The sequence below is a fragment of the Protopterus annectens genome, chromosome 2.part2 (genome assembly GCF_019279795.1).
Source record: "Protopterus annectens isolate FY-2018-M chromosome 2.part2, PAN1.0, whole genome shotgun sequence".
In the NCBI taxonomy this organism is placed as follows: Eukaryota; Metazoa; Chordata; order Ceratodontiformes; family Protopteridae; genus Protopterus; species Protopterus annectens.
The window spans coordinates 1,121,178,403-1,121,192,736 of NC_056730.1; the positions used below are offsets into that span (position 1 = coordinate 1,121,178,403).

At 35.7% G+C, this 14,334-nt stretch overlaps 1 protein-coding gene across 8 annotated transcripts in view; it reads right to left on the reverse strand.

Annotated features, from left to right (window-relative positions):
* APBA1 (amyloid beta precursor protein binding family A member 1) overlaps positions 1–14,334 on the reverse strand; it is a 1,810,703-nt gene that overhangs the window by 573,503 nt on the left and 1,222,866 nt on the right. The gene's annotated exons all lie outside the window — the stretch shown is intronic.

Genomic DNA, 14,334 nt, shown 5'->3' on the forward strand with positions numbered 1-14,334 from the left:
GCCCCTGGTACTCTTTAGTGTAATATGCACCTATGAACCTATGATGTATGAGAGCATTACAACTGTAACACATAGGTAAAACTGACCTGAGAGGAAGCATGATATCCGATGGTTTCTATGTTCAAAACCTCTGTGTCTTGGGACGCCAACTCCACAAAATTAGATGAACCACAGTAGAACAGAATCAAGTCTCCACAAAAAAGTAAAATCCACTGATTTATTAACACAAAGTAACAACTGGTTGAGCGCTTTCACTCGCTAAAATGCGAGCTTCTTCAGAACACTGACAGAAAAAAACTGTTAACATTTAAATAACTTAATTGGCGCCAAAAGCGCAACATTTAAAGAAGCCAGCATCTATTCTTACTAGTAATAGACAAAAGTCATAAAAACCACGTTGTTTGTTATAATAAGTAAGATTATGTGAATTTTTTAAAAATATTAGATTGTTAATATAAACATATGCAATTTTGTATATCTATGTTACAACATTTTTAAAAAGTGCATATGTGAAACATCACAAACTAATTCAAATACAAAATAATAATTACAAACACATCCATTTAATACTAACGAAACTAGTAAAATTTTAAGCCATATGCAAAAAAGGCTTAATTGAGATAACATCATTTAATCTTGGTGGTGTAGAAGCATCGGTATATAATTGCCACCATACTTCTTTGTATGATAGTGTTCCCCTACGATCACCACCCCCTAGGGTCCATTGGAACACTATCAAGTATGGCAAATTTAAAGTTGTGTCTATCCCCCCATTTATTAATGTGCCTATACAAGGCATTTTTGTCATCTTTAGTTCTAATGCTATACAAATGTGCGTAAATACGCCTTTTAAACTTTCTATCCGTCTTTCCAGTATAAAATCATGGACAGACCGTGCATTTAGCTAGATAAATGACCATCATTGTGTTACAATTACCTTGTTGAAACCCAATATTTGTCCTGTTTACATTTTCCAACATAATATTGTCTTCCTGCAAAATGACATGACATTGTTTACAGCTCCCACATTTATTAGTGTATGTATGACTTGAAACATTATACAAATAACCTCTCTCTAGATAACTTTTAATATTACGTCCCATTTTATAAACAAACCTGGGACAAGTCCCTAAGATGTTAACAATATCCTGGTCAACTAAAATTATGTTCCAGTTATTAACCATGATTTTCTTAACTTTGTCTGTGTGTGGGCCATATTCCAAAACACAAGCTCTACCATATATATTACCTGCTTCTATAAGCTTGTGGTGGTTGCTTTCATTGATGTCTGTATGGTTACAATTATAACCCAATAAAGTGATATATCTTTTACCCCATTCCTTAATCACTGTTTTACTCACCCTGGTCATCATCTTAATGTCATACCCTCTATCACTAAATAAAGAAGTGATAAAAGACACCTCTTCTAGCCTGACAACAGTATTAGGTTGTATGCTGACATTGAATGAGATGTAGCTTGCCTCATTTTGGAGATGATGTCATTGGTACTAGAGCATAATTACATCTTTTACGAGGGAGAATATTTTAGGCAAACCCGAGGTGTAGCTATGGGAGCAGCGTGTGCTCCCATATACGTCAATTTGGTTATGCTAGATTGGGATGTATCAAATGCTTTTAATAGTGAGTATATGACACATATTAAATATTATTCCTGTCACCTGGACGACATATACATTTTATGGGACGGTACTTCTATTTTATTAGAAAAGTTTTTGGCATACATTAATCAGAGTAGTGTTTTTCTTAAATTTACTTCTTCTAGCAATCACGAGGGTATTCCATATTTAGATACATATGTATCAAATGGAAACAATGGTTTTAAATTTAGACTGTAAAGGAGAAATACTTTTTCTAACAGTTATTTGGAATTTACCAGTAATCACCCTACAAATAAATTTTCTAATATTTACAAAGGACAACTTATACGTGCCATAAGAAAGATCTCACAGTATTTGGCGATGCTAGAAGAGGTGTCTTTTATCACTTCTTTATTTAGTGATAGAGGGTATGACATTAATATGATGACCAGGGTGAGTAAAACAGTGATTAAGGAATGGGGTAAAAGATATATCACTTTATTGGGTTATAATTATAACCATACAGACATCAATGAAAGCAACCACCACAAGCTTATAGAAACAGGTAATATATATGGTAGAGCTTGTGTTTTGGAATATAGCCCACACACAGACAAAGTTAAGAAAATCATGGTTAATAACTGGAACATAATTTTAGTTGACCAGGATATTGTTAACATCTTAGGGACTCGTCCCAGGTTTGTTTATAAAATGGGACGTAATATTAAAAGTTATTTTGAGAGAGATTATTTGTATAATGTTTCAAGTCATACACACACTAATAAATGTGGGAGCTGTAAACAATGTCATGCCATTTTACAGGAAGACAACATTATGTTGGAAAATGTAAACAGGACGAATATTGGATTTCAACAAGGTAATTGTAACACAATGATGGTCATTTATCTAGCTAAATGCACGGTTTGTCCAGGATTTTATATTGGAAAGAAAGTTTAAAAGGCGTATTTATGCACATTTGTATAGCATTAGAACTAAGGATGACAAAAATGCCTTGTATAGGCACATTAATAAATGGGGGGATAGACACAACTTTAAATTTGCCAAAAAAAAAAAAAAAAATTTTCTTTTTCATATACTGTTGTTGCATTCTGTTGGCGTTGAAATGACAAGCAATTTCTGTGTTAGATTTTTAACACAGAAATAAACATATTCGGTTACTTAATATTAGAAATAACATTTCTTTTATTAGAAACGCCTTTGAAATTCCGCTTATTGCAGACTCCTAGTTGAGTTTCACTGTTTATTTATTCATTTATTATTGATTCTTCATTATGCATTAGAGATGTGTACTCCTTACTACCTTTTCTGTTAAGGAATGGATATTATATTTGGTTGCAAGCATTACTTCATTTTCTTTTCTTTTTAATCACAAGATTCTGTACGAGTTTTGTTTTACCCTATGAAAAGTTGTTAGCTAAAATGTATTTTAAGGGAAACAAACAGTATTTACACTTGATTAGGTTCATGAATCTTCACTAAGACATTCTTGGTTACTTTTATCAAGTTCATGTTTCTTTTTTGAAAACTTTTTTATGTTTGACACCCTGTCTACACTAAGTGGACATTTATTTATGCTTTTAATGTAATACAACTTTAAATGTGAAGGTATGTCAGTGGGTTCAATTAAGGCAGCCATTTGCAATTTTGTAACACACACCCCTTTTTTTGGGTTTTAAATTGTGTTTGATGATTTTTTTCCTTTGTCTGAAGAAGTCTTCCTACTAAGGGAGACGCAGCTTTACTTTTACATTTTCTAATAAACCTTTGGAGTTTTACACCTGCTGGTTCAGAACCTTTTGGTTTGTTTTTTTGACAGTTTGTTTTTCTTCAGTTTTGGAATTGTTAGTTGTTCTCATGGCTACCGAACCCAGCTTGGGTTGCTCTGGAGTTATTATCACTCAACCTTCTTTGCTGCCTGACTCTGGATCGAATGAAATGATGAACTTAACCCAATTAATCCAGCTTATGAATGAAAAACTTGAAAATCTTTCTACAAGGGTGGACAGCTTGTCACAAACAAACACTTCGGTGAGACCTAAAATCATGGCTAACTGTGCTCCCAGCACTCAACTACAAGGGTGTTCGACTACCCTTAATTGTTCTGGAAACGGAGCTACTAATGAAGGAGCGAACCACACTGATGTACTACACCCACGACAGAATGAAACGTGGTGAAGTTTCCACTTTTTTAATTCTACAAATGAAGCCTCCTCAGGGCTTATAGGGCTTTCTAATATGACTGAATAGTTAAAGTTACAACCAGTTTTGGGTTCCAACCACAACGAAAGGGTTGGTAGAGGCTCGGCTGGAGGAGGCGAGTCCTTACCTTTTAAATTAAAGGAAGTTGACAAGAAAATGTTGAAACTTAAAAAACTACAACTGGAAGTGAGTTACTTTGCAGAATGTAAGAAACAGGGAGTAGTACCGAAAGGTTTACGATCTTGGCAGTACCCATCAGGTTTGGAAGCTGGAACAGAATTTTACAATGAACTTCTTTCTTTATTTGACAGACATGGTACCGAACATATGGACATGATGTGTAAGCATTATGCCATATCTATAGAAAAATTGACAAATGAGGTCACTGGGTTGAATAATGACATAAGGACACACCCAGACTTTATGAGGTACCACTACGATTACAAGAGAGTGTTTTCATCAACTGACCAACAATTAGTTAAGAACTCTGAGGCGAAATTAAAGAAACTAAGAAGGGACATTAATGACTACAAAAATGGATCTGCTTACCCTAAACCACCTCCCTCTCAGGGTAAAGGCATTTTTGGTCATCAAACCCAACGTAATAACTTTGTGTGTCCTTATGGTAGTAAAGACCCTGAGCCTGCAATGCAAGTAGGAACAGGTGTTGGAGAATTAGATGCATTTGAGGGAGATTGGAGAAATGATGACCCTGACTTGCACCCAGCCAACAACCATTTTAACACTAGTGACAGTAATGATTCTTTTTCCAACAGGGGCCAGAACCATCAACGGAGATACAATATGAGGGGCAGGAAAGAGAACATCAATTACAACAGATAACTTCAGCACCCGTCATTTTATCAAACAATACTGGAGACTTCAAAGTGTACAATTACTCTAATTTTAACATTAGACATGAACTTTGTAACCTTTTTAGCAAAGGACTGACCTTTGTACCTGATGAGCACTTTGACCTACCAGCGACTTTGATTGACTTGAAGTTATACATCCGAAAACTTAACCTGTCCTTGATTTTCAGAGACAAGCCTTTTGTAGAAGACCCTTTGAGGGTATCTAGTACTTACAATCCACCAATTTGCCCCTTCCCCCTTTATCTTTGTTTGAACACATGTGTGAGGCCGATTTCAGGGCTCTCTACATGACTAGAAAGAGGAATACCATTAGGAATGTTTCAGACAATGAAGTAGAAGCCTTGACCCTAGTCAGAACTTTACCGGTCAGAGTTTTGAAACCAGACAAAGGTGGTGGTTTGGTGATCATGGACAAAGAGGAATATGATAAGAAAATGTTGGACATTTTGAACAGTAACACCTATGTTAGATCAAGTATCAATGAAATGAATATTGCATATAAAAAATGTTTTCCTTCTTTAGGGACTTATTGATTGAAGGCTTGATCAGCATTGATATTTACAACTATATAGTGGTTCCCAACCCAAAAAGACCTAACTTATTTGGTTTACCCAAGATTCATAAAAACCTTCAAAACCCCCTATGAGGGCTTTAGTCAGTGCTAGGTCTTCTATTACTTATGCTTGGGCCAAGTTCGTTGATGAGTTATTAAAGAAGTATGTGTCCCAAGAGTTACAAATAGTTAAGGCTTTTTTAGAAAATGTAGACAAATTTGAATACTGTGACAACATTCATTTTCTTACAATAGATGTAGTTGACCTTTACTTCTCCATACCCCACGACATAGGGATTGAATGTCACCAGAAACCTAATAGCACATGGAGCGGAGAGTGATGAGCTCCGTCTAATTCAAGAACTATTAGACGTGATCCTGAACAATAATTATGTTGGATTTAATGGGGGCATACATAAACAAATAATTGGAGTAGCTACGGGTTCCCCTTGTGGAGCCAGCTACGCCAATTTAGTACTGGCCCAGTGGGAACATGACTATGTATTTAAGGACAACAATTTTCAGAAAGTCAAACTATATAACAGGTTTTTGGACGACATTTTCATTATGTTTCAGGGTAACGTAGGGGATGCAAGCAACTTTGTTGAGGTTTTAAATAACAGCACTCCATTTTTGAAATTCATATTTACCTTTGGTGAAGACACCATTAACTATTTGGATGTTGAATTGGAGAGACGACATCCACAGGGGTTATGTTGCTAAAACTTACAGGAAATCCACTCACTCTAACACTATGTTACATTTTTCTAGTTGCCACCCACTACCAGAACAAATCTGTTTTAAAGGGTCAACTAGTTAGAGCGGCAAGAATGATTACTGAAGACTCCGCCTTCAACGAGGAATGTACCTTGTTGAAATGCATGTTTATGAGTCGTGGGTACCCCGAACCACTGGTGGATGACACAATAGGAGAAGTTTGTAGGAAAAGGGGTTTGGGTTCTTTCAATCCCATTCTGACTTTGAAACAAACCAACGTGAACCTGGCAGAGTCAGATGAAGTCACATTACAGATTCTTGGTGTCCACTCTTCTAGCATGGGTCAAACCATTTTTTCCCAAGAGAAGTACAATAAAAAAAGTTTCATTACTTCTTTTTCATTAGAAGCTAAATATATTAGCAATGTACTTAGAAAGAATTGGCAGTTGTTATCTTTTGAAAAAGAACTCACGGAGAAAATAGGGGACAAACCTGTTATCATTTTTAGAAAGGGCAGAAACCTCAAAAACATTATGGAAAGACCTTCAATAAAGCATACTAGAACTGGAGGCACATACAAATGTGAGACATGCAACTATTGTAAATTTATATCTACAGGGTCCACATGTATAGTGAAGCAACGTCTGTTTAAAGCAAAGGGTCGTTACAATTGTAACTCAAAATCAGTGGTGTATTTAGCTGTGTGCCAGTCATGCCCTGCCTTTTATATAGGGAAGACTGACAGAAAACTTAGAGAGAGAATTTATGAACATACATACCACATTAGGAAGAAGAGCAACACTAATGCCCTTGCAAGACATTGTAATAACAACCCTTCTCACGCTTTCCTTTTTAAAGTTATAGACCAGGTACTTACAGATGAAAGAGGAGGACCCCAACAATTGTTATTAGAAAAAAAGGAACTCATTTGGCAACTTAAAATGAACTCTTACACGTCACCAGGGTTGAACGAAGTTACTTCTTTGACTTGTGTTTTAAAGTTAAGAAACCTGCTAAGATAAGACTTCTTTCATCATTACTTAAACCTCAAGTCTGGTTTTTAAACCTTAATTCACAAATGTTTAACTTGAGAAACATTTGGTTTTCTGACCTCTGCAGCGCTTCGCTGTACTTTGACCCATACCTTATTTTATTTTATTTTTATTTTTATTTTTCATTTTGCATAGTTTCGTTCAGGATTTGTATGTTTTATTTTTGTCAGGTTCTGCATTGTGGTCTGACTTGATTTTTGCTTACTTCAAGACACATACACCTGTTTGCGTAAGCAACAATGAGACCTTAATGTTTAGACCCATGGTATTTTGAAGTGCTATGTTTACTTATTGTCAATGTCATTGAACACCGACAGCTGTGGATTTACTTAGGTGTTGCGTTTCTTTCTTTTTTTTGTCTTCTGCTACTTTATTTATTACCTTTTTCACACATAGTACAAACTCATTTGCAGAACAATGTGCCGTATTCATGGGCACGATTGTGAACTGATTTTTCATTTGTTTGGCTATCCGCCTTTTTCGCATGTTTAGTACCTGCACAGTTCTTGAATGAAGTACCATCTTGTGAATCCGGCGGTTTGTTTGTTTTGATTTAGACGTGTCTTTCACGCAATGCCTTGCCATATTTTTTCTGAAACAGCTGCATTTTGACTTGTTTTGGCTGCTACAACTGTGCATACTAAAGCTTAGAAAGTGTTCTCATCGCAGCTTGGTGCTTTACCCATTGCTCAAGGAATATTTAAAAAAAAAAAATTATTTTTCATATACTGTTGTTGCATTCTGTTGGCGTTGAAATGACAAACAATTTCTGTGTTAGATTATTTAACACAGAAATAAACATATTCGGTTATTTAATATTAGAAATAACATTTCTTTTATTAGAAACACCTCTGAAATTCCACTTATAGCAGACTCCTAGTTGAGTTTCACTGTTTATTTATTCATTTATTATTGATTCTTCATTATGCATTAGAGATGTGTACTCCTTACTACCTTTTCTGTTAAGGAATGGATATTATATTTGGTTGCAAGCATTACTTCATTTTATTTTATTTTTAATCACAAGATTCTGTACGAGTTTTGTTTTACCCTATGAAAAGTTGTTTGCTAAAATGTATTTTAAGGGAAACAAACAGTATTTACACTTGATTAGGTTCATGAATCTTCACTAAGACATTCTAGGTTACTTTTATCAAGTTCATGTTTCTTTTTTGAAAACTTTTTTATGTTTGACACCCTGTCTACACTAAGTGGGCATTTATTTATGCTTTTAATGTAATACAACTTTAAATGTGAAGGTATGTCAGTGGGTTCAATTAAGGCAGCTGTTTGTAATTTTGTAACACACACCCCTTTTTTTGGATTTTAAATTGTGTTTGATGATTTTTTCCTTTGTCTGAAGAAGTCTTCCTACTAAGGGAGAAGAAAAGCGCTTTACTTTTACATTTTCTAATAAACCTTTGGAGTTTTACACCTGCTGGTTCGGAACCTTTTGGTTTGTTTTCCTCTCAAGGACAACAGAAAAACATGATGGCAGACAACTAAATTATCCACATCCCTGCATGTGTGCGCACGCACACACACTCAAGTGCACATTTAAGAATGTAAGTCACAAAAGAAGCAGAGTACAGCAGAAGTAAGAACAAAACTCCAAATTTAATTCCAAGAATGTGCACTTATAACATACGGATGAGCGCTTTCACCATTACAGCTTCTTCAGATCCTTGTATAAAAGTCACAGTAAACCTCCCCTTATATAAGCAGCTCAATTAATCAATTAAAATAATTTAAACAATTAAAAGCAATACTGGAGAATTTAAAGAACTCTCCCATATATAAACATGTTAATGTAAAGTAAGACAAAAATATATAAAACTTGCATAGTGACCTAAAAACATATAAATAAACATTCTGATAAGTTAATATTGATAGAATACATAATCAAGAACATATATAAATAAATGATAGTTCATTTTATGTGCCTGCGTTGTCTCAGCTTAGGTTTTATAGAAGCTCTATCATTCAACCCATGCCCCCTATCAGCTTTCAAACGAATGATCCAGTCAGTCTCCTTACATTCAGTAAGATTCATAGTATTACCACCCCTCTTATTCACAACAATTATCTCTAGGACCCGGAACAAGAAAGTATGATCATTGTCATTGGTGATTATATGTTTTGCTAAGGCATTGTGTAAAGTGCCCTTTCTCATGTGGTAAATATGCTCTCTCATTCTATCCCTTAACGGCCGGTTAGTTTTATCAACATAGAAACTCGGGCATGCCTGACAAGTAGCTAAATACACCACATTAGGTGTCATACAATCTGCATCTGCCTTGACGGAGAAAATGGTGTGTAAATCCGGGTGCATAAACACCTCACTGCTATCAATAAATGAACAGAAGTTGCAGTGACCACAGGGTTTAGCGTGACCAGTGTTCTTCATAATCCTATCATGTCTGGGGTGACAAAGCAATCGCTTTAGGTTGCTCTTATTCCGAAATAGGAAACTTGGTGTCTCCCCCACAATGTATTTCAAGTCATCATCAACCAGGAGAATATCCCAATGTTTGCTAATAATTTCCTTTAACTGACATTGATCAGAAGTATACAGAGTAGAAAATTTAATAGATCTATTTAACATATGATCTCCAACGGTTTGATCTTGGACCCTGGGTCCAAAGTATGGTGCACCTGAAGTGGTGCGGGACATGTATGCTTCCTCCATATATGGTATAATCTCATTATCCTTGTATCCCCGGGTCAGTAATCTATTTCTCAGATTGTCTAATTCTGAGATAAATCCCTGTTCAGTGGGGTTCAATCTCGAGGCTCTAATGGCCTGTCCTTTCATTATATTCTTAAAAACAAATTGTGGTTGCATACTAGACCTTAATAACAAGGAATTGCAGTAACATGCCTTGCGATAGACCCCCATATTTATCATATCATCTGTTAATCTCTCAATATATAGGACTAAAAAATCAATTCTATGTGTGGAATAGTTTATGGTAAAAGTAAGGAATGTAGTTAAATCATTCATAATGGATAGCATTGATTCCAGCTGTTCTGATGTTCCATTCCAAAGAACAAAAAGGTCATCAACAAACCTTCTGTAGAACACCACATGTTCACAGAAAAGTGCATTCTTAAATAAAACATGTTCCTCCCAATATGCAAGGAACATGTTGGCGTAGCTATTTGCACATGGAGTGCCCATAGCTACGCCATCACGCTGTTTACAGATCTGGTCTTGGAACATGAATAAGTTGTTCTCCAAGACCAGTTCTAGAAAATGAACTATGAGGTCTATCAATCCTGCAGTGTAAGTACTGTGTGCTTTCAGATAATTTAACACATAATCAAGTCCTATATCATTAGGTATTACAGTAAATAGGGATTGAATGTCAAAAGTCACAAAAGTACAACTAGAGATTCTATCATGGTGTCCAATACATTCATACAGATCAATCAAAAATTGCTTGGAATCCTTCAAGACTGTAACATTGTCATTCAATACACATCTCAGTTGTTTCTCCACAAAAACTGAAAGGTGTTCAGTTACCCAACCACGGCCAGAAACTATGGGTCTCATGGGTGGGTTCTTCATATTTTTGTGTACCTTGGGGAGACCTTGTATAATTGGTATAGTGGGTTTATAAATCATAAGGTATCCATATAGCTCCTTATTTATTAAATTACTTCTAAGAATGTCATAAAGCGTGTCATGAATATATCTGACTACAGAGTGAACCTGTTCCATGGAAGTAGGTTCATAGAACCTGTCCTGTAACATGGAGGACATAGCCTCCGTATAAAATGACATATCCAATACTACAACTTTCCCACCTTTATCAGCTGGTCTAATTATAATGGTAGGATCATTCTGCAATTTCCTCAGACACTGACATTCCCGAAAGCTCAAGTTATCCCACCTCTTCTGTTTTTGGGGTCCCAGTTGAGTATTATAGTAACTATACAATTCCTCCTCTGTTAACTTAAGGAATGCTTCAACTAATGGGTGGTGAGTTGGTACAAAATCACTTAAATTCTTAAAAGCAAACTTCCTATTCTGTGCTGATTCTTTCTCAGAATCATTATAAATGAATCTAAGCATTACATTCCTACAAAAAAGTTTTAAGTCCACCATTGTATCAGTCAATTTGCTCTGGCTTTTAGGAATAAAATTCAAACCTTTGTTTAATAAACTGGTATCATCATCTGTTAGAGTAATGTGGGACAAATTATAAATTTACGCTTGTTGTTCCACATTCTCTTTAAAGTCTGATGGGGCATAAAATCCCCTAATAATTTCCTCTTCTGTCTGCCCCTGCTCATGGAGCGAGGTCTGTGAGGACCTTTCTCCATGCGCACTGGCAGAGGAAAAGTCAAATCCAAACTTGAGAGCTTGCTGGAATCAGTCAAAGTAGTAGTTTTCTTAGGTTTAACAACAAGCTCTGATCCTTCTTTTGTAGAAATAGGTCTATTCTTAACCACATGTACTTCAGGATATAAGTTGTTTCTAGTACATGTACTGGGATGTACAATATGAATAACATCCACAGAGTCCTTGCAATTGTCTGTGGTAGTCCCAGGGACAGGTGGTATTTCTTCCAAAATACATGCATCATTACTGATGGTGACCCCCCCCAGCAGTGGATTTTACTTTACTTTATTTTTTCATTCAGTACATTTAAGAATGTGTCTAACACAACTTGAAAAGGCTCAGCAATTCCTAAGTAAAAGAAAATAAATCTTGGTATGACCTCCCTATGTTACCCTCTGCATCTAAAAGCCTTTTCTTCTTTGTCTCTTACAGACTCTCACATGCCACCCTACGCCTGACCTACAAAGCTGTAAATGACCCAATCCTGCCTGCTCTATTATGCATCTACAAGACTGGTAACAGCACAAACACAAGATCATGAGATCTAAATATCTATTGCAACATAAAGTGCCCCTGTTAGCATGAGAGATTCTCTCAAACAATTCCCCACCACTGGAGCAAACTAATAGTTTCTATACAAAAAACAATTTCCTTTGGTATCTTCTAATGTAAACTAGACAAATGGATGGGAAACTACAAATTTACATTAGGCCTACCTCTCCTATACACGAAGCATAGGGTGAGTAAGAAGTTGAGTGCAGAGCTGTAACTGGCTCATCTAATACCCAATGCTGTTCCCCAACCCAGCACCCCCCAAAGCAAAAAAAAAAAAAAAAAAAAAAAAAAAGAGCTCTCAGTCTCAGGCATTGAGACATCATGACTTTTACTGACTTGGATAAGGTTCACACTAACAGTGGCCCTGTCTAACACCCCTGATTTTAAGCGTGAATGTATCTGAACCTTATTACCATTAACTTCGTGGTCACTAAATTAAAACAGATAACTTATTATGGCAATCTTTCTGTTCCTGATCTGCAGCCATTAAACTTGGCCATATACTTACAAATCTGACATAATGGAAATGAGGTTTACACTTATAATTTGTCCTGCTACTGGCAGTTATATACGGAACTCCATATAACTATTACTTACACAAACAGTAATGTAATCTTACTTATCTGGTGAGGTTTCTAGCTTAGTGATGAAAATTCTTTATGTTGTGTATTCTTTTTTGTAATACTGTCACTCAGAATATAGTTGCAACTGACTTTTATGCATTCTATTTTTTTTTCTTGTAAATTATGCAATCTTGGAACATATTTCATGAATAATTATCAATCTTTCCTCTCTGCACACTGTGTGAAACAGATGCATGCATTATACTTTTTAACAAGAAAGTCAGCTCCTGACACTTACTGGTTTACTAATTCAGCTCTGTTGTTTACTATCTGCACCCACTGGACACTGCAGACTTTCAACCTTTACTTTCTCTCCTCACTGTTTTTAATCAACTATTCAGTTTGCTTAGTGTTCACTACAATGATCCTGTCTCATTGTCTGAATCTCCCCCCTCAGTGACTGGTTCCCAGACAGCCACCATTTCCCACTGGCCACTAATGTAACTTTACTCCATTCCATTGGTCAGTTGTCGTTCTTGGAGTATAATCCCCTGCCCACACTCTGCAGGGAGTCCTTTGTTGTTGGTTTTTTTTTTAAACAAAAAACATCTTTATTAAATTAGCACTTATGACACAGGCAATCATACATTTATATAAATAAAAACAAACCATAATGACGTAATTTCAGTTGCCAACATTATATATCACTTACAATCTATCCAATCACTGTCAGTCAAACATTACACAGCTCATTCAAATCCTGCCTTCTTTTAAATATCATTCCTCCTCTGCATGTTCTGCTTTCACAATTTCCATTTTTTAATGTAGTTTGCTCCTGCCCTTTTCTATAGATCACATTTCCAGTTGTTTTATCCCTGTCACTATAGCCACGACTTCTAGTACAGTTGGTTTGCACTTTCATTTCCATTTTCTAGTAACTGCTTTTTTGGCAGCCACCATAAATTCAGCAAGGCTTTACTATATCTAAACAATTCCGATTCAGTATCATAGTCCAAAAACGGGTCGATATTAGAACCCTCGAAATTTTGAAAGTTCGGTGTTCTAATACAGACCCCATAAAACAGAGCTTCCAAATTCTCAGTTTTTTGTATTATCTTTTGTTTAGTCTCTTCCAACATATCCTTAGCTGCCACACCAGAATCCTTTTTAATCCATACTCCTAAGTACTTAATTTTATCATGTCCCCATAAATATGGATATTGCTGAATCAATATGTGTGTGGGTATATAGTTTAATGTTGACTTTGCTTCAGCTTCATTAATTTTGTATCACGAAAAGACTTGAAATGGTCTTAAAATTCTCCACAACACTGAAATGTCCTTTTCTGGTTTTATAAGGTATAAAATAATGCAAATAGAGGCAGATTTTCTTGACTACCATACTAATTATATCCTTGAATTTCTGAGTCCCTTATTTTCTTTACCAGTGGTTCTAAATATAATGCAAATAACAAAGGGGAAAGAGGACACCCCCTGCCTGGTTCCTCTGCTCAAACAGAAATTATCAGAGCAGAACCAACCCACTTTAATTTTCACCTCTGATCCCTCATATATCTTCCTAATCAATCTTATAATTTTATTAGGGAATGCAAATGCTTCCATTGCCCTGCTCGTAAACTCCCAGCTTACTCTGTCACATGCTTTCTCAAATGCTTTCCCTTCATCAAGACCCACCAACAACAGTTGCATTTTCTTACAAATAGCAGCTAGCCTAGTACTTACCTATGAACATTTCTCCTAACAATAAATCAATACCAAAATTCAATTCAGCAGAGTTTTGTATTACTTTCCTGAAAATAAACAATTATAAACAGATTATGTATTTCTGTCTTA